Source organism: Carettochelys insculpta, chromosome 4 (assembly GCF_033958435.1).
Source record: "Carettochelys insculpta isolate YL-2023 chromosome 4, ASM3395843v1, whole genome shotgun sequence".
In the NCBI taxonomy this organism is placed as follows: Eukaryota; Metazoa; Chordata; order Testudines; family Carettochelyidae; genus Carettochelys; species Carettochelys insculpta.
Window position 1 is genome coordinate 107,695,617 of NC_134140.1, and position 20,948 is coordinate 107,716,564.

A 20,948-nucleotide genomic window follows, 5' to 3' on the forward strand; every position below is an offset into this window, starting at 1 on the left:
CTTACAAGGGATAGAGTGCCCGGAATAGCATGCTTGAAATAGCAGCACTTTTTGGGCTCTGCAAAAAGCCATGGTGTTGCTATTCTGCTATTTGACAAATTACTCTAAGAATGTTTCATCCAACAGACCCCCAAACTTCTCTGCTGCTTTAATACAAAACTGTATGGATCCCATTACACACAACTACTATGCAACCATCTTTGAGTGGAAAGCACTTCATCTAAGTAGTTCTCAACCTTTCTGACACCAGGGACCAGCTTGCTGCCTTTCCTAACATTGTCAGGGAGATCTCAGAGATCAGCTGTGATCCACAGACCAGCTGCTGAGAAACATTGATCTAAGCTATCATCAACTTGTTGCTGTGATAAACATAAGCAGCCAAGAAACAAAACTATTTTATTCAAACAGACCCAGAAATGTTTGTTTTAAAGATGGAGGTTTTTCACCCATAAAATGCACACTTACCTGATTTATAAAAGCCAAATAAAATAAAACTTTACATAAAGAATATATTGCTTATATCAGTTACACACATAAGGAGCTAACATGGATATTTAACTAAGACAACTGAATGAGTAGGAAGCTGTGCAGAACTGCACTACCACATGGGAAGGATTCTACCTTGCAAAAAGCAAAATTCCTGCAGAGCAATCAGCTTCACCAGAAGACAACTCAGTCTATTGCCGTGATGCAGCAGATCAGACAGGAGCAGGGCTATGAGCTCACGATCTTTTCCTCGTAGTCTGTGGGATATAGGGAATATTTCTTTGAGAAGACATTTGTGTCAGCAACAAAAGTCTTCATGTGCACCCTTATCCACATATATTCACATAAGAACCTATCATATCTGACCCACATGATCCCACATGAACAGTTTGAGAGGTCCTGCTGCAGTGCAGATGAGGAGAACCCCGTGTCCCTCCAACAGCTACCAGCACCTAACCCTTTTCTTTATAAGACCTGCATCTCCAGAATCGGGCTGATCAACCATCAACAGACTCACAAATAGGAGGGTGACATGAAGACATCCTACTTAATATCAAATGACCGCCAAGAGGAAGAAGGATACCGTTTGACTTATGCATGTATAATGGAACTTATTACACAGTGGCTACGTCTACACGTGAAGCCAACATCGAAATAGCTTATTTCGATGTCGCAACATCGAAATAGGCTATTTCAATGAATAACGTCTATAGCTACGTCTACACGTGCAGCCAACATTGAAATAGCTTATTTCGATGTTGCGACATCGAAATAGACTATTTCGATGAATAACGTCTACACGTCCTCCAGGGCCGGCAACGTCGATGTTCAACTTCGACGTTGCTCAGCCCAACATCGAAATAGGCGCAGCGAGGGAACGTCTACACGTCAAAGTAGCACACATCGAAATAGGGATGCCAGGCACAGCTGCAGACAGGGTCACAGGGCGGACTAGCGCTTCCGGGGCAACAGCTAGCCGCTCCCTTAAAGGGCCCCTCCCACATACACTCAGCCTGCACAGCACGCGGTCTGAGGAGCCATATAGGCACACAGACCCCGAGCGCCGCAGTCATGGACCCCCAGCAGCAGCAGCAGCAGCAGCAGCAGCAGCTAGAGGTCCACCCAGCCCTCCTGGCAGGAGCAGGGCTTGCCCTGGCTCATGCCATGTTGGGGGCAGCTGAGCACCTTCTTGCCTCAGGGGAGGAGATGCCCCCAGGGCAGCAGGGCTCAGCCCCTACCCCTGCAGCACCCCGCCCCCCCCCGCCTCACATGCCGGCGGCTGTGGAGCTACCCCACCAGCACCGACTGGTGGGAGCGGCTGGTGCTTGGGGAGTGGGACAACGACCACTGGCTCAGGAACTTCAGGATGACCCGCCAGACATTCCTGGAGCTGTGCCAGTGGCTCATCCCCGCACTCAGGCACCGGGACACTGCCATGCGGCGTGCCCTCCCTGTGGAGAAACGGGTCGGCATCACTGTCTGGAAGCTGGCCACTCCAGACAGCTACCGATCCGTGGGGCAGCAGTTTGGTGTCGGAAAGGCCACCGTCGGGGCTGTCTTCATGGAGGTAAGAGAACCCACAGGGGGAGGCCAGGGCAGGGCAGGGGGGCCAGAGCAGGCCAGGGTAGGGCAGGGCAGGGCAAGGGGGCCAGAGCAGGGCAGGGCAGAGCAGGGCAGGGCAGGGCAGGGCAGGGCAGGGGGGCCAGGGCAGGGCAGGGCAGGGCAGAGCAGGGCAGGCCAGGGCAGGGCAGGGCAGGGCAGGGCAGGGGGGCCAGGGCAGGCCAGGGTAGGGCAGGGCAGGGCAGGGGGGCCAGGGCAGGGCAGAGCAGGGCAGGGCAGGGCAGGGGGGCCAGGGCAGGCCAGGGCAGGGCAGGGCCACGCACACCCTGCTCACCCCTCATTGGGGCTGTCCCATGTGCTTTCTCTGCAGGTCGTGCGTGCCATCAACGCCATGCTCCTGCACAGGCTCGTGAGGCTGGGGGACCCACATGCCACTGTCGCCGCCTTTGCCACCCTGAGCTTCCCCAACTGCTTCGGGGCTCTGGATGGGACTCACATCCCCATCCGCGCCCCGCACCACAGTGGAGGCCGATACCTCAATTGGAAGGGTTACCATTCAGTCGTCCTGCAGGCCTTGGTGGACAGCCGGGGACGGTTCCAGGACATTTACGTGGGCTGGCCTGGCAGCACCCACGACGCCCGGGTTTTCCGGAACTCGGGCCTGTGCCACCGGCTGGAGGCGGGGACCTACATCCCCCAGCGGGAGATCCCTCTGGGGGACACCACCATGCCCTTCTGCATCCTCGCGGATGCGGCCTACCCCCTCCGGCCGTGGCTCATGCGCCCCTACACGGGCCACCTCTCCGCCAGCCAGGAGCGCTTCAACGAGCGCCTGAACCGTGCGCTCCAGGTGGTGGAGCGCTCATTTGGCCGCCTCAAGGGACGCTGGCGATGTCTCCTGACCCGCCTGGATGCCAGCCCCAACAACATCCCCCAGATTGTGGGTGCCTGCTGTGCCCTGCACAACCTCGTGGAGAGCAAGGGGGAGAGCTTTCTTCAGGGCTGGGCCGCCGAGGCCGGCAGGGCACACGTGCAGCCACCTGCTGCCCCCAGTCGGCAGGTGGACCCAGAGGGGACCCGGGTCCGGGAGGCCCTGCGGGCCCACTTCGAGCAACAGGCCGCGGGGTGAACTCTGCCCAGGCCCCCTACTGCCCGCCCCTTCCTCCCCCACACTCCTGCCCCAATGCCAACACCATGGAGCACCCCACCGCCCCCCCCCACTTGTCCAGGAGAAATGACAGCACGAACTTGTGGGTGAACGTAAATGTTTTTTTTGTCTTAACGAATTTTTTTTTTTTTGTAAATAAATAAATATGTGAAACAGAAACCAAAAAGGAGGGACAAACGTTCAACAAAAGCAAGATGTGCACAAATAAAACAATATACAACAACAAAGCAAAGAACTGTGCGCCATCAACAAAAAAGAAAAGCAGGGAGGAGAACGGGGAGAACTATTTACAGGGGGGGGACGGGGCAAACAGGGGCACCAACATAAAACAGTCCCCAAAGTCTGTCCAACAAGGGGGGGGGCCACGTCCCGGGCCCCTCGCCCCTACAGCCCAGCAGTGGGCGTGCCCGGCCGGGAGCTCCGCCGGGCCTGCAGTCTGGTCCGCGGCTGGGTGGGAGCGGGCTCCACCGGAAGGTAGCGGCGCCGGCGAGTCTCGGGTGGCTCCAGGGGTACCTCGGCGCTGTGGCCCTCGCGGGGAGGTGGTGGGGCGACGGCGGACGGCCCGGCAACGGCTGGAGCAGCTGGTGGTGGGGCTGCAGGAGCGGGCATGGCGGGCGGTGGCTCGGCCGGCGCGGCATGGGGGGCCAGGTAGACGACCAGCCGGTTGATGGTCTCCATATAGGCCCCCCATGCCTCCCTGCGCCAGGCCAGCGCCTGCTCCTGCAGCCGGAGGTGCTGCTCCGACACCTCCAGCTGCCGGCGGAGGATGGCCAGCAGCTGGGGGTCCGTGGCCGCCGCCGGTAGCAGGCGCGGGGTCCGCCGTCTGGCCCTCCGCGGGGCCGGTTGTTCCTCGGCCGAGGGGCTGCCCTGGAGCGAGGGTCCCGGAGGGCTCTCCAGGACAACCGAGGCCTCGCCGGCGCTCTTTTCCAGTCCTTCGGATGGTGCAGGTGCAGGACACAGGAGAGGAGGGGGGAAAGAAGAATGGAGACAGGCGTTAGTGTGGGCCCCGAGCCATGGCCTTTGTCCCCCCCGCCCTGTGCTGCAGGTTCCCCGTCCCCGGGAGATGCTGCTGTGATGGATGGGGTTCAGGGGTCCCCCTGCCCTGCACCCCGTCCCCTGGTGGGAGCGACTCTCACTTCACCCCGCAGGGTCTGACAGCAGGAGAGGTTTCTTAGGTCACAGATGCCCAGTTTCTCCCAGGAGTGACAGCACCAGCTGTCGGAAGAGACAGTCCTTCCAACCCATCGTGGGGAGAGGACCCCAAGGGGGGCCCCTCTGGGATGCAGCTTTCCCCCTCCTCAGGCTGGCTGCCTACCAGCTCTCCCTTCCCCTAGCCTCTACCTGTGGCCCCCGCCCTCGCCCCCCAATTCCAAGCCAGCTCGGCTCCTCCCCCCTGTTTGCTCAGGGCAGAGGTGTCACCTGCCAGCTGTAGCGCCAGGATCCTCCTTTGGCCCTGGGAGCTCCTCGGCTCGGGTGGCTCATATGTAGGCTGAGTCTCCCTTTGGCACTCCCCCCACTCCATCACATGCTGCTGCTGTGGGGTGTCCCACCCCCTCCGCCCGGGGGCCCCTCGAGGTTCCGCTCCCCCCTGGCCCGGGGATGGGGCATGGCACTGTCATGCAGGGTGGTGGGGGGCAGGGGCTGATGGCTGCAGTGCTGTGAGGGCCATGGCCCTGGTGTCCTTGGGGCCATGGCCATGTGAGCGTGTGGGGGGCCCTGGACACATCTCTGTTACCCCCGCCCCTCCAGCCCCGGGGTGTCCACCAGAGAGGGGTACCTACCTGTGGGTCTGCTCCCACGGTCTGGAGATCCCCGGGGGTCGGAGGCCCTGCTGCTGCTCCGGGATGGCAGGAGGAGGATCTGCAGGCTGGATTCTGCGAAGGAGGAGCCCCCCTCCTCCTCCTCCTCCTCCTGCCACGATGTCCCGGGGATGGCCTCCGGGGGGGGCCCCCGGGGTGCGGGGCTTGCCTCCTGGTCGGACTCCGGCTGCAGGGCCTGCTGGGGCTCGTCAGCCAAGGTGTCAAGGGTGGCCGGAGGGGAGGAGGTGTGCCGGGAGCCCAGGATGTCCCTGAGCTCCCTGTAAAAGGGGCAAGTGATGGGGGCGGCCCCAGATCGGCTGGCCACATCCCGGGCCCGGGCATAACCCTGCCGCAGCTCCTTGACCTTACTCCGGACATGGTCCGGAGTGCGGGCAGGGTGACCCCGGGCAGCCAGGCTGTCGGCCAGCCGAGCGAACGCATCCGCGTTCCGCCTCTTGCTCCCCATTACCTGGAGCACCTCCTCCTCGCTCCAGAGCCCCAGCAGGTCCCACATCTCGGCCTCCGTCCAGGAGGGGCCCCGCTGCCGCTTCCCAGACTGGCAGGTCTTCTGGCTCGGCTGGCTGCCCTGGCTCCCCTTGGGGGGGGGGTCTCCTGGGGGCGCTGAGGGGGCTGCTGGGCAGCCATCGCCGGTCTCAGGGGCTGAGGGCTCGGCAGGCTGCCCGCATGTGCAGGCTGCAGCCTGCACATTGCCTCAGCCTCCTGCAGTCAGGGCGGGGGAGGGGACCTTTAAGGGGCCACTCCACGCGGCCACCAGTGAGCTGAGGGGCTGGAGAGAGCGTCTCTCAACCCCCCCAGCTGATGGCCGCCATGGAGGACCCGGCAATTTCGACGTTGCGGGACGCGGATCGTCTACACTGTCCCTACTTCGACGTTGAACGTCGAAGTAGGGCGCTATTCCTATCTCCTCATGAGGTTAGCGGCTTCGACGTCTCGCCGCCTAAAGTCGAAGTTAACTTCGAAATAGCGCCCGACGCGTGTAGACGTGACGGGCGCTATTTCGAAGTTGATGCCGCTACTTCAAAGTAGCGTGCACGTGTAGACGCAGCTTACACGTCCTCCAGGGCTGGCAACGTCGATGTTCAACTTCGATGTTGCGCGGCACCACATCGAAATAGGCGCTGCGAGGGAACGTCTACACGCCAAAGTAGCACACATCGAAATAAGGGTGCCAGGCACAGCTGCAGACAGGGTCACAGGCAGACTCAACAGCAAGCCGCTCCCTTAAAGGGCCCCTCCCAGACACAGTTGCACTAAACAACACAAGATACACAGAGCCAACAACTGGTTGCAGACCCTGTGCCTGCAGCATGGATCCCCAGCTGCCGCAGCAGCAGCCAGAAGCCCTGGGCTAAGGGCTGCTGCCCACGGTGACCATAGAGCCCCGCAGGGGCTGGAGAGAGAGCATCTCTCAACCCCCCAGCTGATGGCCACCATGGAGGACCCGCCAATTTCGACGTTGCGGGACGCGGATCGTCTACACGGTCCCTACTTCGACGTTGAACGTCGAAGTAGGGCGCTATTCTGATCCCCTCATGAGGTTAGCGACTTTGACGTCTCGCCGCCTAACGTCGAAGTTAACTTCGAAATAGCGCCCGACGCGTGTAGCCGCGACAGGCGCTATTTCGAAGTTAGTGCCGCTACTTCGAAGTAGCGTGCACGTGTAGACACAGCTAGTAAGGGACAGTTTCAAATCACAGCTATACCAGCTACAGAGTTTTTTGTGGTGTCACGCCCTCTGGGAGAATCAAGTGGCTTTTCTACTGCTATAGTCATACTAAGAGGACCCTCAGTGTGGATGCAGTTAAGGGTGCCTTATATTGATATCGCTTATTCCCCTGTCTGTACATACTATAATAAGCTACAAAGAAATAAAGATTATTTCTACTGGTGCATTGTATGATCAAGACAAGGAATTCCTGTTCCCATATTTGAAATCCACATTCAAATACATCATCAGCCTAAACCTGTGCAGAGGCCAGTTCTCAGTCACATATTTTGAATGTTCTCTCCAAATTGGGCAGAGGAAGAGCATTCAGAACATAGTGGTTCTCCACATCTGTTCCCTCATCTCAAATATGACAGTGCAGGTACTTTCCTGCTTTCATATCTGTGTGCTTTAGAAGGGGCATTTATGAATAGAGAGTCCAACTAGTTAATGACAAGGATTAGTCCAATTTTCTTTACAGGCTTATGTTAAGATTATGCCTACCACAGAGTTCTCCTCAGTCTCAGCCATTAGACATGGCCATGGTACAGGAGGCTCTTATATCACCCAACAAAATTCTTTCAAGTCCTAGATGTTTGACGTGCAACTGATGAATGTGTGGAGTAGGGGGAAGGCAGAAGCTGAACTTCTATGCAAGGAAAGTTCTGAGAAACACCAAAAAAGAGGAGACGAGGACAGGAAACCAAAATCAGGTTGGAAAATAGTCACCCAGTTTCCATTATTTGCACCAGTGGCAGAATGGGTAAGACGGCCTTAGAAACGGGCATTCCACTTATGGAAGGACAGTAAATTAAGTTCAGCAGGGACTTTAATTATACGTAACAATGTGCCACTTTATTGTTTGTTGATCTTATAGATTGGCTCAAGCCACAATACTTGTATCCTGATCCAAAAAATTCAGATGCAGGATTTTGATTCAGAAACCATCTTAAATTATATTCTTTTTGGAGCAAGAATCATCATTTTGTTACTTATCTGTCCTAGCACAATGATTTCTCCCTGGCCCTTTTAAGTGCTACTGCAACACAAATCATAGTTAATTAAAACCGAGGCACAATGTAATTTACCATACATTTTAGGAGTTGCTCAATCTATGCACACTAATCTGTTCCACACTTATCGTCAAATCATAATTGCTAACCTCAAAAACCTTTCAGCTTCTAACGAAAGAAACCAAGAACTTGGAGAATATTCTTATTTTGTCTTGCCCTTTCAATTGCTGTGGCGTTTACTAGAACCAAGACAAACATTTTTAGGTAAAACATTTTTTCCTGTCAGAAAATGTAGTTTCAGGTAGACTGAAACATTCTGCAAATTGAACCAATTGTTTCAGTCTCAACAACAACAACAAAAACAACATCAAATGGGAAGATTTCTGAACCCTCAAAATGAACGATTTAGTCATTTCCAAAAAGTTTTGATTTTTTCATCCTGGACTCCACAAGGGTATTTGGGTGCTGTTCACAGGCTAATGACTGTGCCCTTGTAACCTTTAGTGGTTATAAGGGCACAGTGGTTGGAACATTGAGATGAAATGTACCCTAACCTCTTCACATCCCAAGTCCCATGGAGCAGAGACTTAAGTCAGGTCTTATACAGCCCATGTGAGTTGCTACCCCCCAGACCATAGAGTAGTATGGATTACAAGACTCTCTATCTCTTTAGTTATACAAAGCAGAATAACTAGCTATTCAAAGCAGTAGACACTGGATCTCCCATGCCTGAGGAGTGTCCTAACCACTGGCCTACAGAGTCTCACTCATTCTTTCCCTTTCTAGACTAGTTATGCTCTTCCTTACAGCAAATGGCCCCAAATCCATCATGTCCATGGTGAATGACCCAACCATTCATCTGAGGGTTAAAAAGGAAAGCACCACCACTTTCTCCTTCTTTTTCTATTAACTTAGTCCCTCATTGTCTTTGTTTTTATTAAAAAATGCCCCAAACAAAATGTTTCTTTTGGCCAGAAATAGAATTCCTCTGACTTCCAATTTGCCAAAAATTAAGAAAAATTTCAGTTTGGGCTGAACCCAAAAAGCGTGTTGGTCATTAGGTTCTTTTTTAAGGGATTGGGGGATTGTTTTGATTTTTAAACTGCCAGTGAAGTAAAAAATCAATTATTCACACGGCATCTTTCAGAGAGACAGAAACCAAGCATGCATATGTTAACACTTTTCAAGTACAGGCTGAATCCCTCTAATCCAGCACCCTCGGAACCTGACCAATGCCGGATGAGAGTTTTCCAGACCACAAGAGGTCATATTGTCTCGCAGCATTATCAACACTTTCACTGCTTACTGGGCTCCTAGAAGACATTTGGGGTAAATTACAGCTAAATAACAGCAGAGAACACTGAGAGCCAGGACTGGTGACTGGAAAAAATCTTTATGGGATCCTGGGAAACATGGCTACACCCATGATAAGTGCTCACCCAGCTAACTAAAATCATAGCAGATTACGGCGTTGGCTGGACGAGGGAGTTCCAGATTAGAGAGGTTCAGCATGTACATCCACACTTACGAATAGTGCATGAAAAATAAATTTGCAGGTGTCTGCTCGTGAGAAGCTATGTACAGATAAAGAAAAAGATGCAAATTATCAGGGCTTCATGTGATGTACATTGGGGAAAACTGAGAAATATTTCCTGTGGGCTCCTGAATAGGATGTTTGCATGTGCATGCATGTGTGTGTGTTGTGCTGAGGTTCTTCTGTTGCGGTCAAATTGATGTTACATTTTAAACCCTTGGGGGATTGAGGAAGGACTGTGAGTATTTTCCCAGAGACCTAAACAAGCAAGGTGAATGGCCAACCTGATGGCAAATAAAGTTCAGTGTTGATAAAAATAAAGTAACATGCATTGGATAGAAAACTACTATACCCCTTACAAAGTTCTAAATAAATTGTACCAATGGAGGAAAGAGACCACAGCAACATTAATCTTTAAACCATGATTTGAGGAATTCAGTAACTCAGCCAGTGGGGAGGGTTTTATTTCAAGAGCAGGTGAAGTTCTGTGGATGGCAATGTGCAGGAGGCCAAACTAGGTGATCATAATGGTCACTTGTGTTGCACTGAACTTAAAAGCTATATAATCTATAATGCACAAGTAGCTTGTGGAACTCATTGCCACAGGAAGCCATTAAGGTCAAGGATTGAGAAAGATTCAGAGGAGGATTAGGTATTTCTGTAGATAAAATATGAAAATTACCATGATTAATGAGTTTTTTGAAGGTATACTGAACCTCATGCTTTGGACTCAAGCCACTCTCTAACTACTAGCGATAAGGAAGATGTGTTTATAGACGACATATCTACCTACTTTAGGGTTCTTGCTCCTTCCTCTGAAGTATCTGGAAATGGCCACTGTTAGAAATGGGATACTGCATTAGCTTTACATGAGATCTAATTCGTTATGACAATTTTTTTGGTCCCAAATATCTTCCCTAAACTTTTTACCCTGTTTTCATTGAACTGTGTGACAAGTCACCGAACCACAGATTCATAGTACTGGAAGGGACCTCAGGAGGTCATCTAGTCCAGCCCCCTGCTTCAAGCAGGATCAACCCCCACTAAGTCATCCCAGCCAGGACCTTGTCCAGCTGGGACTTGAAAACCTCAAGGGACGGGGAATCCACCACCTCTCTAGGTAAGGCATTCCAATGCTTCACCACCCTCGTAGTGAAGTAGTTTTTCCTAATATCTAACTTACAGCTCTCCCTCTTCAACTTCAGACCATTACTCCTTGTTCTGCCATCTGATACCACCGAGAACAGTTTCTCATCCTCCTCTTTAGAGCTCCCCTTCAGTAAGTTGAAGGCTGCTATTAAATCACCCCTAAGTCTGTAAACTAAAAAAGCCCAAATCCCTCAGCCTATCCTCATAGGTCTTGTGCTGCAGACCCTTAATCATTTTTGTTGCCTTCAGCTGAACCTGCTCCAGAACATCCACATCCTTTTTATACTGGGGAGCCCAAAACTGGACACAATATTCAAGATGTGGCCTCACCAGTGCCAAATAGAGGGGAACAACTACTTCTCTAGATCTGCTCAAAATGCTCCTCCTAATGCACCCTGGCATGCCGTTAGCCTTCTTGGCTATAACGACACACTGTTTACTCATAGCCAGCGTTTCATCCACCATAACCCCTACGTCCCTTTCTATCATACTGCTGCTGAGCCAGTCGGTCCCCAGCCTGTAACAATGCTTGGGATTCTTCTGTTCCAGGTGTAGGACTCTGCACTTCTCCTTGTTGAACCACATCAGATTTCTTTTGCCTGAGTCTTCCAATTTATCCAGGTCACTCTGGATTCTCTCTCTACCCTCCAACGTATCTACCTCTGCCCCTAGTTTTGTGTCATCTGTAAGTGCCACTAAGTATACGTAGTTCCTTTTAATAACGATGCTGCCATTTTGGGGGTTTTTATCTCTCTTCCCTTTCGTTTCACACATAATGTTGGAGCACTGATAGCCTGTAATATGTAAGGAATTTAAAGCCATATTAAATAGCCTAGTGTTGGTCCAGTCTTGAAATCACTCTGTTAAATTTATATATGGGGCAGAGCCTTAATGGATGTCTATTGGCATGGCTCCATGGAGCTGGATGTGGCCCATGAAGATAAGTAGGCTGCTTCCCACTCTGCCCTGAATAATTTCAACCCTAAAGAAGTATATCGCAGCAGTGTAAACTATTACAATAACCCTCTTAGAAACCACTTTGCTACATATGGATTCTACTACCAAAGACACACTCTGGACAATGTATGATATTGTTTGTGGTGTAGATGCTTTGGCTTCTTATAACATTGGCAGTTGGCAGCATTATAATGCAGCCTTGCCAAGCTTGGTGTATTAGTATGTACCCTTCATTCAGTGACTTCAATATTCCCCATTTCTTTGGATTTTAGTTACCTCTTCAAAACAGCAGCTTTTTAAAATTATTTTGTTTATATGGAATAGTCTTTCCATTACACTGATTGATGGTTGCTCAGCTGAACACTGAAGAAACCAGCCATTCACATCAAGCCTAATTCATTAGCATTTAATGGAAATGTCATGCCAGTCAAATGAAAGTTCTGTCTTAAAAGGGTTATTTTTGTTATTAGTTGGAAAGATTTAACTTGGATCAGCATGACAGTTTTGCTGCATGCTGACATTGCTCTTGTTTTCCTTATAAATATGTTTCCTCATGCTTTCTGGATACTGCTGCAGTGTTTGCACAAATTTTTTTCACCGGGGTTTGATTTTTGCACCCACAAAATGAATTGTCAGTGATTGGCAGATACGTATTGCATCTAACTATATTATCAGGCTCTGCAGTCAGGCAGGCTCAAGTTCTCAGCTTTGTACCCACTGCTGAACTGAGGATGGCACAAGTTGCACCCAGAAAGTGAAGCACCATTTTAAAATGTACCCCATCCCTTATATCCCCCAACCCTACCACATACCCTAAGTCAAAATAACGTACAGAAATATGACAGGCTAGCAAAATCTATGACATATGTCAAAAGGCATATACAAATGTCCTTCATAGGATTTGCATTGTATATATTAAGAAGCTATAAGGATTTAACAAAATTACTGTACTGACAACCTTAAAGCCAGCTGCATATGTATTGACATTATATATGGTATGGCAAGATACCACCACAGTGAGGTTAGTTACAGAACACGTATGCCAGTGATTTGAATAAGACATTATAAAATATGATTTATATTTACTTTTGTTTTGTATTTTACTAGGGGATAAATAACATGTCACATTTTGTTTATTCTTTTTGGCCTTCCCAGCCAAACATGGTTTTAGTCTGCAAACATTTAACATTTTTAACATCAGCATTTCACCACAGACAACATCTGAAGGTTATCCTCTTCCCTTTTCTCTAATAAATTATAAAACTCAAAGCCTGATCAAAGTACTCTCTTGACTTGAACAATGTAAAGGAAGAACATTTTAAACTGAAATCACTTAAAATTCCTTGGTAGTGAAATAGATTTTTATTCTTTATTTTTTACAGACAAAATCAAATGATTTTTAAAGTTGCAATTAATTCAAAGTTAGAGGTGGGAGGGTGGCATATGGAATGAAATTCTCTTGGCAATCATGTGTTTGCATTCCAGCTGCATGATTATTCTTACCACACCAGAAACTTTTTAATTGCAATCTGCATTGCAGTGCTGAAACAGATGTAAATAAGTGCTTTTTATAGCCATCGTATTTTCACAGTGGACTTCTCTGCTGTGAGCACACTGTCCACAGAAAAGAGAAGGCTTTGTGCACAAACAGGTTAAATTGCGTTCACTACTTCCTGTGGAACATGTGCAGTTTGTTCAAGTTCCGTGAAAGATGGAGGTGGAATTTTCAAAGAGCTTCACCCTGCCATAATTCTGCCGTATTGAAGTCTGTGGTAAAACTGAGCACTTTTGAAAATCCCATCTAAAGTGACAGACCTCTGACATAAAATGGTTCAAAGAAAAGAAATGCAAAACATGCCAACTCAATAAGGCTTTTTTTTCCCAACAAAATAAAGAGAGACTTACTATGTTGTGTTTTGAGTGCAATAAATATAATTAGAATCCTGAGAGTTTGGGAAAATCCACCGAGCAAGTGAACTTGGTTTTAAACAGAAAAAGTCTGCCAAAATCATAAAACCATTGAGAGTTTAAATCACTGGAGAACTTGAAAAGTTAAAGCAGCGAGAACTATTAAAAACAAAATAAGAGCTTGAAAGAAGACCAGGGGAAGCAAGTGTGGCCTAATGCCAGTCATTGTGGACTTGAAGGATGGGACTTATTAAGTACAGAAAATGTCATTTATTACTGGTAGTATTATGGAGCTTGTTGTGGAATTGGAGAAAAGGCAGCTCAGTGGTACATATCGAGTAGTATATAAAATGTAGGGTAGGTTTGATAACATAATGTTCAGTAGGGGCTCTAAGGAACACATAGTATGTGATCCTGCCCTTTCCAGTTACGTGGTACACTCATTCCTTGCTCTACGAGCACAATTGGTTCCCAACTTTGTGCTCGTAGGCAAAAATTTGTAAGAGGGACACTAAGTTCTCATTAAAATACATGTGAAAGTCTTTGATTGGTTCCTAGAGCTCGGTGAAGGATTGGCAGCAGGTGGTGCTGCTTTTGCAAGGTAAGTGAACCTTGAGTTTGGGGATTGGAAAAGGTTAAAGGCTGGGGGCAGTTTAGGGCCATGAGTGGGAGGGAGGGTTAAAACCTGGTGGCTGGTTGGGTCCGTGGGTTGGGTGGGGGGGGTTCAGGCTGCTGAAGGTTGGGTGTGGTCAGGCTGTGGCAGCTTAAGTCTACCAGGCTGGTGGGAAGGGGAGGAGCAGGGTCATGCTGCTGCAGGGCCAGTCTGCAGAGCCAGCGGGGGGGTGGGCCATGGGAGGGGTAAGACTGCTGCATGGCCAATCTATGGGCCCAGCAGCTGGTGGGGGGGGGGCTCAGGCTGCCGTGGGGTGGGGGGGCAGGCTCGTAGAGTGAACTAAGGTAAGTAAATGTGTCTCTTGTTTAAGCAAGCACTCATTAGTAAAGTACTCATTTAACAAACGATGAGTGTATATTATCTCATTACCCATCCCTTGGTCTGTAAGTCATTAATATAACAAATATGGCTATTTGAACTGGGTCTGTTATGGAACAGTTCTGTTTTAACACTAAATGATTGTAAAGAAAAGATAAGCAGTTCTTTTCTGGACCAACCATAAATAAATAAAAAAGACCTAGATAGCACTTTAAGTTTGCACAACATTGTACAAAAGGTGAATTGGTCCTTGCAGGATCAAAGCCTTAATATGAACCAGCCCAGAACTGAACTAAAAACCACAAGCAATTGCCACAAGGCAAATCTATGAAAAAACATCATTAGTTTAGGAAAATATAGCCAATTCGTTATCAAAACTAGTATAAATATCTAATTTTTAGATCTCTTCAGGCATTGGACTAGGGCTCAGGAGATCTACTTCAGGATTCATGTCTCTGCAGATTTTCACCCTGGCCCTGGGCAAATCACTTATATTTTCACTTTTGTTGGCATGCCAGGACCACCTCTTTCTATGTATCTGCGCAGCACCTAGCACAATGGTGCACCTATCTCCATTAAGACGTTTAGAAACTACCATGATGCAGGATCTCTCTTGCTAGCATCTGTACAGCACCTAGCACAATGGTGTCCCAATCTCCATTAAGACATCTAGGAACTACCATAATACAAATAAAGAAGCATCTGAAACTGAATAGCTGTAATCATAATGTCAGAGCTTTATTTCGGGAAGAGACATATTGTGTGCCATGGACAATTCCACCATTAGTTTGAAAAGAAAGATTTGTTTGTTTAACATGCAACTAATTTAGAATATAAGCCTTTTAAAAATCCTTCAGTGCTTAAGGAAGAAGGCATCCTAAAGTAACTTAACTTTATTCAGTAGAACTTTGTCTCCATGATAATACATTATGGGCTTGTCTACACTACCTCCCTACTTCAAAAAGAGGATGGTAAGTAGGGTGTCTGGAGATTATTAATGAAGTGCTGCACTGCATATGCAGCACTTCATTAAGCGAATTCTCCCCCGTGGCAACTTCATTAATAATCTCCTGACACCCTATGTACCCTCCTCCCTTTGAAGCAGGGAGGTAGTGTAGACAAGCCCGGTGTATTTTAAAGGGCCAGGACTGGCAATATTGAAATATGTTTTACTTTTTCTTTTGTTTCAAAAGATCAGAAGCACTCAACTGTGCCTTGCGTTCTTTGCTCTCTCCAAAACTACTCACGTGGAAACATTCTAATACAGGGATGTGAGAGTGTGGGGTACCATTGGCTCAAATGAATGTAATACTGTATTCCCGCTACCAAAATGAGGTCTAAATATGAATTTATGGAATCACAGAGAATTAATCTTTTACTACTTTTTTCCAGTTGAATCATTTCTTATCTGGCTTTTTATTCAGTTTTTCTCCCTCCTACTTAGTACAGTTGGGGCTGCTAAGTGCTGCTCTGGTGCCCTGGGATTTGGGTTCAAGAAAAATCTGTTCCTCAGGGTGATAGATAGCTTCTCAGCTTCAGCTGCCACCACACCACACTCCTCACTAAGTGGCAAATGCTCCATCAACTTCCACAAATGCAGCATCTTCAAGAGGGAAAAAAAACGTTGGCGAGGTCAACAATACAGCGGTCCTTCGAAAGAAGCATTTTCAGATCTCTTCTGAAAAAATGTCTTTCAAAAGACAGCAGCCACGTGGCCCCCACCGCTCTTTTGAAAGAACAGGGCAGGAAATGCCACGGGGGGCGGGGCTCATAGCCTGCAAGCCTTTTCAGAATATCTGGCCACATGCTCCCTTAAAGGGCCCCTTCCAAACACCCCCTCCCTGCACATGCTGAGGCCTGTCTTGCTGCACACAGCATAGCACAGCTGGTGCAGGGACCACAAGATGCTAGGTCACAGCTATGGACCCACAACACCAGAGAGGGAGAGATGGGAGCGTGGCACCCACTGTGGCCATGATCCACCAGGTGAATCCCAGCATGAGGGGGAGCTGGGGGAAGCTCAGGTGAGAGCAGGGCAGCAGAGGCAGTAGGGGCAGCAGTGGGGGTAGGGGTGGTGAGGGGGCAGCACCAGGAACAGGGGCAGGAGGCTGGGCTGGCTATTCCCTCAAGGCCCCACTGATGGTGCACATGTTGCCCATCAGCGTGGCCCAGGCCTCCTGCCACCACACCAGGTCTGTCTTATTGAAGCAGAGCTGCTGCCCTACAAGTTCATTTTGGCAGTGAAGAGCGCACATATATGCAATGGCAGCATCTTGAGTGCAGTGACATGGCCTCTGGGTGTGGGCCTGTCTGGGTGCTCCCGCCTTCCCGTCTGCTGGTCCTGGGCTTCCTGACCCATTGATGTGGATGGGGCTGGCCAGCCCCAGGGGTGAGGTGGGACTCGCCCGATCCTTGGATGACGCAGCTGTAGGGATGGAAGGGGAGATAGAGATGATATGTCAGTTCTGCATCCCAGCCCCAAGGGCCATGCTTCCCAGCCCCCATGGGAGGAGCCCCAGATCCCAGGCCCAAGGGACAGGCATGTCCTGGGAACAGTGGTATGTGTGCCCTGCCTGGCAGTCCCTGCTGCGCATTGAGTCTGCTGTGCCTTGGGGATGGGGCTGATCATTGCAGACCCCCTCCACCCTCATTGGGGAACAGGCTAGTGACCAAGGGGGGTGTCTGGCCATGGAAATGTCCCCACATGGGTGGCAGATGACCCAGGCACAGCTTGGCCCTCCCGTCCCACCCCCTGAAATGTGTGTGGCCCACAATGCTGTCCATGGGGGAAGGAGCTGCCTGTCACCTGCAGGCATGTCCACATGCTGGGGGCACACTCCTCAGGGGGGTGGCTAGGGTCGGGCTGTTGCCCACATGACTGGCTCATCTCAGGCCATGGCAGGGGCGGTCACCCCCACACACACACCCCAGGTTGTGTAATGTACTGGACACTTACCAGAGGGTGCTTCGAAGATATCCAGGGACACCTGGCTTGAGGTGGCCCAGCTCAACAAGGCTGGGACACGGCTACCACCAGGGTCCCATTGGTCGAGTCATCATCTGAAGGGGCATCCAGCTCCAGTGCAGTGGCTAGCTGGAGGGTTTGGCTGATCTTCATGCAGCCCTAGCTCCTTCTTGGGTGCTGCAGGGGGCTCCTCCAAGCCATGTCCAGTGTGGTCCAGGGTGGGAAGCTGTCCTCACCCACAAGGAGACCATGGTAAAAGAAGTAGGTGGTTCGTCCTGCCCCTGACTGCCTGGCCGCATTCCTGGCCCGGACATAACCCTGGCGTAGCTCCTTTACTTTGGAATGTACCTTCTCCAAGGTCTAGGCAGCGTCTCCTCAGGCCATCACACCAGTGGCCAGCCGGCCTGAGGGGGAAGGTGTTTCATCTGTTGCCAATGGTCCCTTGCAGGACATCTTCATCCTGCCACAGGCCCAGCAGGTGTCTCAGTTCAGGCGCAGTCTAGGAGGGAGCCAGGTGTTTGGTGGCCCAGGCAGGCTCCTGGGACCCTTAGCTGGCTTCTTGGGGGACCCCTGAGGATCACAGGGTGGCTGGCTCTCTGACATGATCGTGATGTGTGCTGCAGGAGTGGATGTGAGGGTATGGGGCTGTTTGGTGTCTGTCTTTACTGCCTTCATGCTCTCAACTTCCTGCCATGGGGTTTCCAAAGCGCCCTGCACCTTTAAGGTGGCCAGACACAGAAGCATAGAGCTCCGTTAGTGCTGGCCAGGGTGTCTCCAAGCTTTAGCTGGTCTGTGCTATGGAGGGCTCCTCTTTCAAAAGTAGGTCCCCAGAGCAGCTACACACTTTTTTAAAAAAATTTTTTTGAAAAAAGATGCTCTTCCTCATCCAAGATCAGAAGAGGTCCACCAGAAAACGTGTCGTGTTCTTTCAAATTAATATTGAAAGAACACATTTTGTGTGTAGACACTCCACGTGTTTTTTTGAAAAAGGACCGGCTTTTTCAAAAAATTACGATAGTGTAAAAGTAGCCATTGTGTTTACAATCAAGAACATCTAGCATTTCCACATGGGCCTTTCATTCAGGTGGCCTGAACAATGTGGTCTGGATAAGTGATGGAAACAGGTCAGTGTAAATACTTGGCATCAATAACATACCTGGCAAGCCCTATGATTTATTTTAAAACCACAACATAATATAAGCAATGGCAAATCCTTCAAAGAGGAGATGGTTTGATTTAGAGCATTCAGAGATTTGAACATTATCCCTAGAGATTTTTCATTATGTAAAAATTCTTCCCAAGAAGTAGGTGGACTTCATTTTGCATTTGTATTTCTGCACTGATGGATAATGGCCAGTTTATTAATATGTTCAATTGAGTTAGAACCATTAGCCTTTTGAGCTGTTGCCACTGAAGTTAAGCACGTTACAAGGGTTGTAATTCTTGCTCTGCATCTTCCATGCTATCTTCTTTGACTTCAGTATGTTTACACCAGGGATTAATTTGGCCAGTCTCTCGCCTATCAAATTTATATGTTTGAGCTCTAAGAAAAGGGAGCGGGAAACAGAGAAATATATTCTATTTTTGGAAGCATTCTTCCAATAACATATGACTGTATACTAGTAAGGGGTTATGGTTTTAATTCAGACCTGGATCAGACCCTAAATATTCTGAGAAGAATCAAACAGTATTGCCAATGTATGTTCTTCTCTTTCAAACTATTCCACTGAATCTGTACTATTTAGAAAATTTAAAATCCATTTAAAAATACTACGTTAAAGTAAGGTAAATCAAAATACTCAGGAAATAAAGTTACACACAAAGCATTAACTCTTCTCCTGTTGTGTGTGCCCAGTACAATACAGCCTATAACAACAACATGATAATGTATTGTGTTTTACATTTGCTTTCCTGTCCTAGTAAAGGTGCTCTCCTTAATTGTTATATGATGCATACATGGGATTGGTGAAATCCTAGTCCTCTGAAGTCAATAGAAGTTTTGCAATTTACCTCCTGGGGCCAGGTTTTTACCCCCCTGGTGCCAGAGGCCGTAGAACTGAATACATACAATTATGTATACTTAGTGATAAACTCAATGCACTATATACCTTTATATACACACAAGTAGCTTCTGCTGCTATGCTGTGTTGTTCTGAGCATTCCACATTGAGCACACAAAAGCCATTTATTTATAAGCTTCACAGCAAGAATGAGGTAAGCATTTCCACAGAGCTCTGTAACACTAGGTTCCCATTGCTACCCTCATTAAGCCAATGGCAAATCTTCCATTTACCTCAGTATGAGTGGGCCCTAACTTCGCATCCTGCTAACTAAAAGAGGCTTAAGACTTACACAGGCATAAATGACAATACAAGATGCAAACTGTTACTGTGCTGGATTCATGTTTTACACCCACCCTGCAAAGATATAAATGGCCATACTTGGTGCCAAGCAGTGGCTACTCATGCCCAACAGATTTAGCTTGATCAGACAAATTAGGTGAATCTGGGTGCTGTCATCACAGAAAAACTAATTTCTGTTTGCCACAGCTGTCACCACCCCGGTGGTCAGCATCACAAGAGCCCAGGACTCAAGCACACAGCTCTGTGATCAATATGCCTTCTAAAATGGAGTGACTAGCATTCTTATCAGAAATCTACTGAAGTTTTAAAAGGTATACGGAACAAAATACTTTACCCGTGACAAGAACTGGAATGTCTTCATGCAACATTTAGTAAATTGCAATAATAAGCATGAAGGATTAAATCTTCATCTGAAGTGTTTGTAACCCAAACATTTCAGCATGTTGCTAGTATGTGGGAGGATAGAACTGAAATCAGCAACAGCATAAACAAGGATCATCTAGTTTCATTCTCCAAAATCAATGTATACAGAATAATCAAATTGCATAAAAATGGGGGGAGTCAAAGAATTTTAAAATCTTGTCCTCTTTGTATATTCTTAGGTACTATGAATAACACAGCTAACAACAAAAAACATTTAAATATGTTTTCCAAGACAGTATCCTGGTAAGTTCCTCCTCCACCATATTAAATAATATTGCAGTTACCCAGGCCAACAGCCCCAGTCTGTTTAGTTAAATGATACCAAGATATGCTATTCATGGCCAGTAATAATGATTAGCATGCTAATGTTATTCTAAGGGTAGCATTGTTAAGTAAACCCAATATATCTCTGGAAGCAAGCTGAATGCACAATGCCAAACCATGTCCATCAATTAAGAGGACACACAAATCTCTAGGAATATAACAATCTGTAACTGTCCTTTGGATCCCATTTTCATGGACTGACATCTCCTCCATCAGAATCAATCAGCCTATTTCATGGATTACTTTTATACCTATTCATGCCTTTTGAGGTTTCAGCCACATTTTCTGATGTGTTTATACACAGCACACTATGGTCTTATCCCAGCTGATGCCTTTTTAGATGGTACTATACAATAACAACTCCTTTTCCTGGATTATGCACTACTTATCTGAAGTCTTTATCTGTACCGTTCAGTAGAGTCTGCAAGTAGGAGACAGACTCTAAGCAAGTATCACTTTGAGCACAGAGAGGTCTGACAATGCCTGCTCTTGGCAGAAGTTCCATGTGATCCTGTTGAATGAAAGGAGGAAGAAAATATAATCTAGATATTGTGTCTACTTTTTTTTGGAGTACAGGCATCA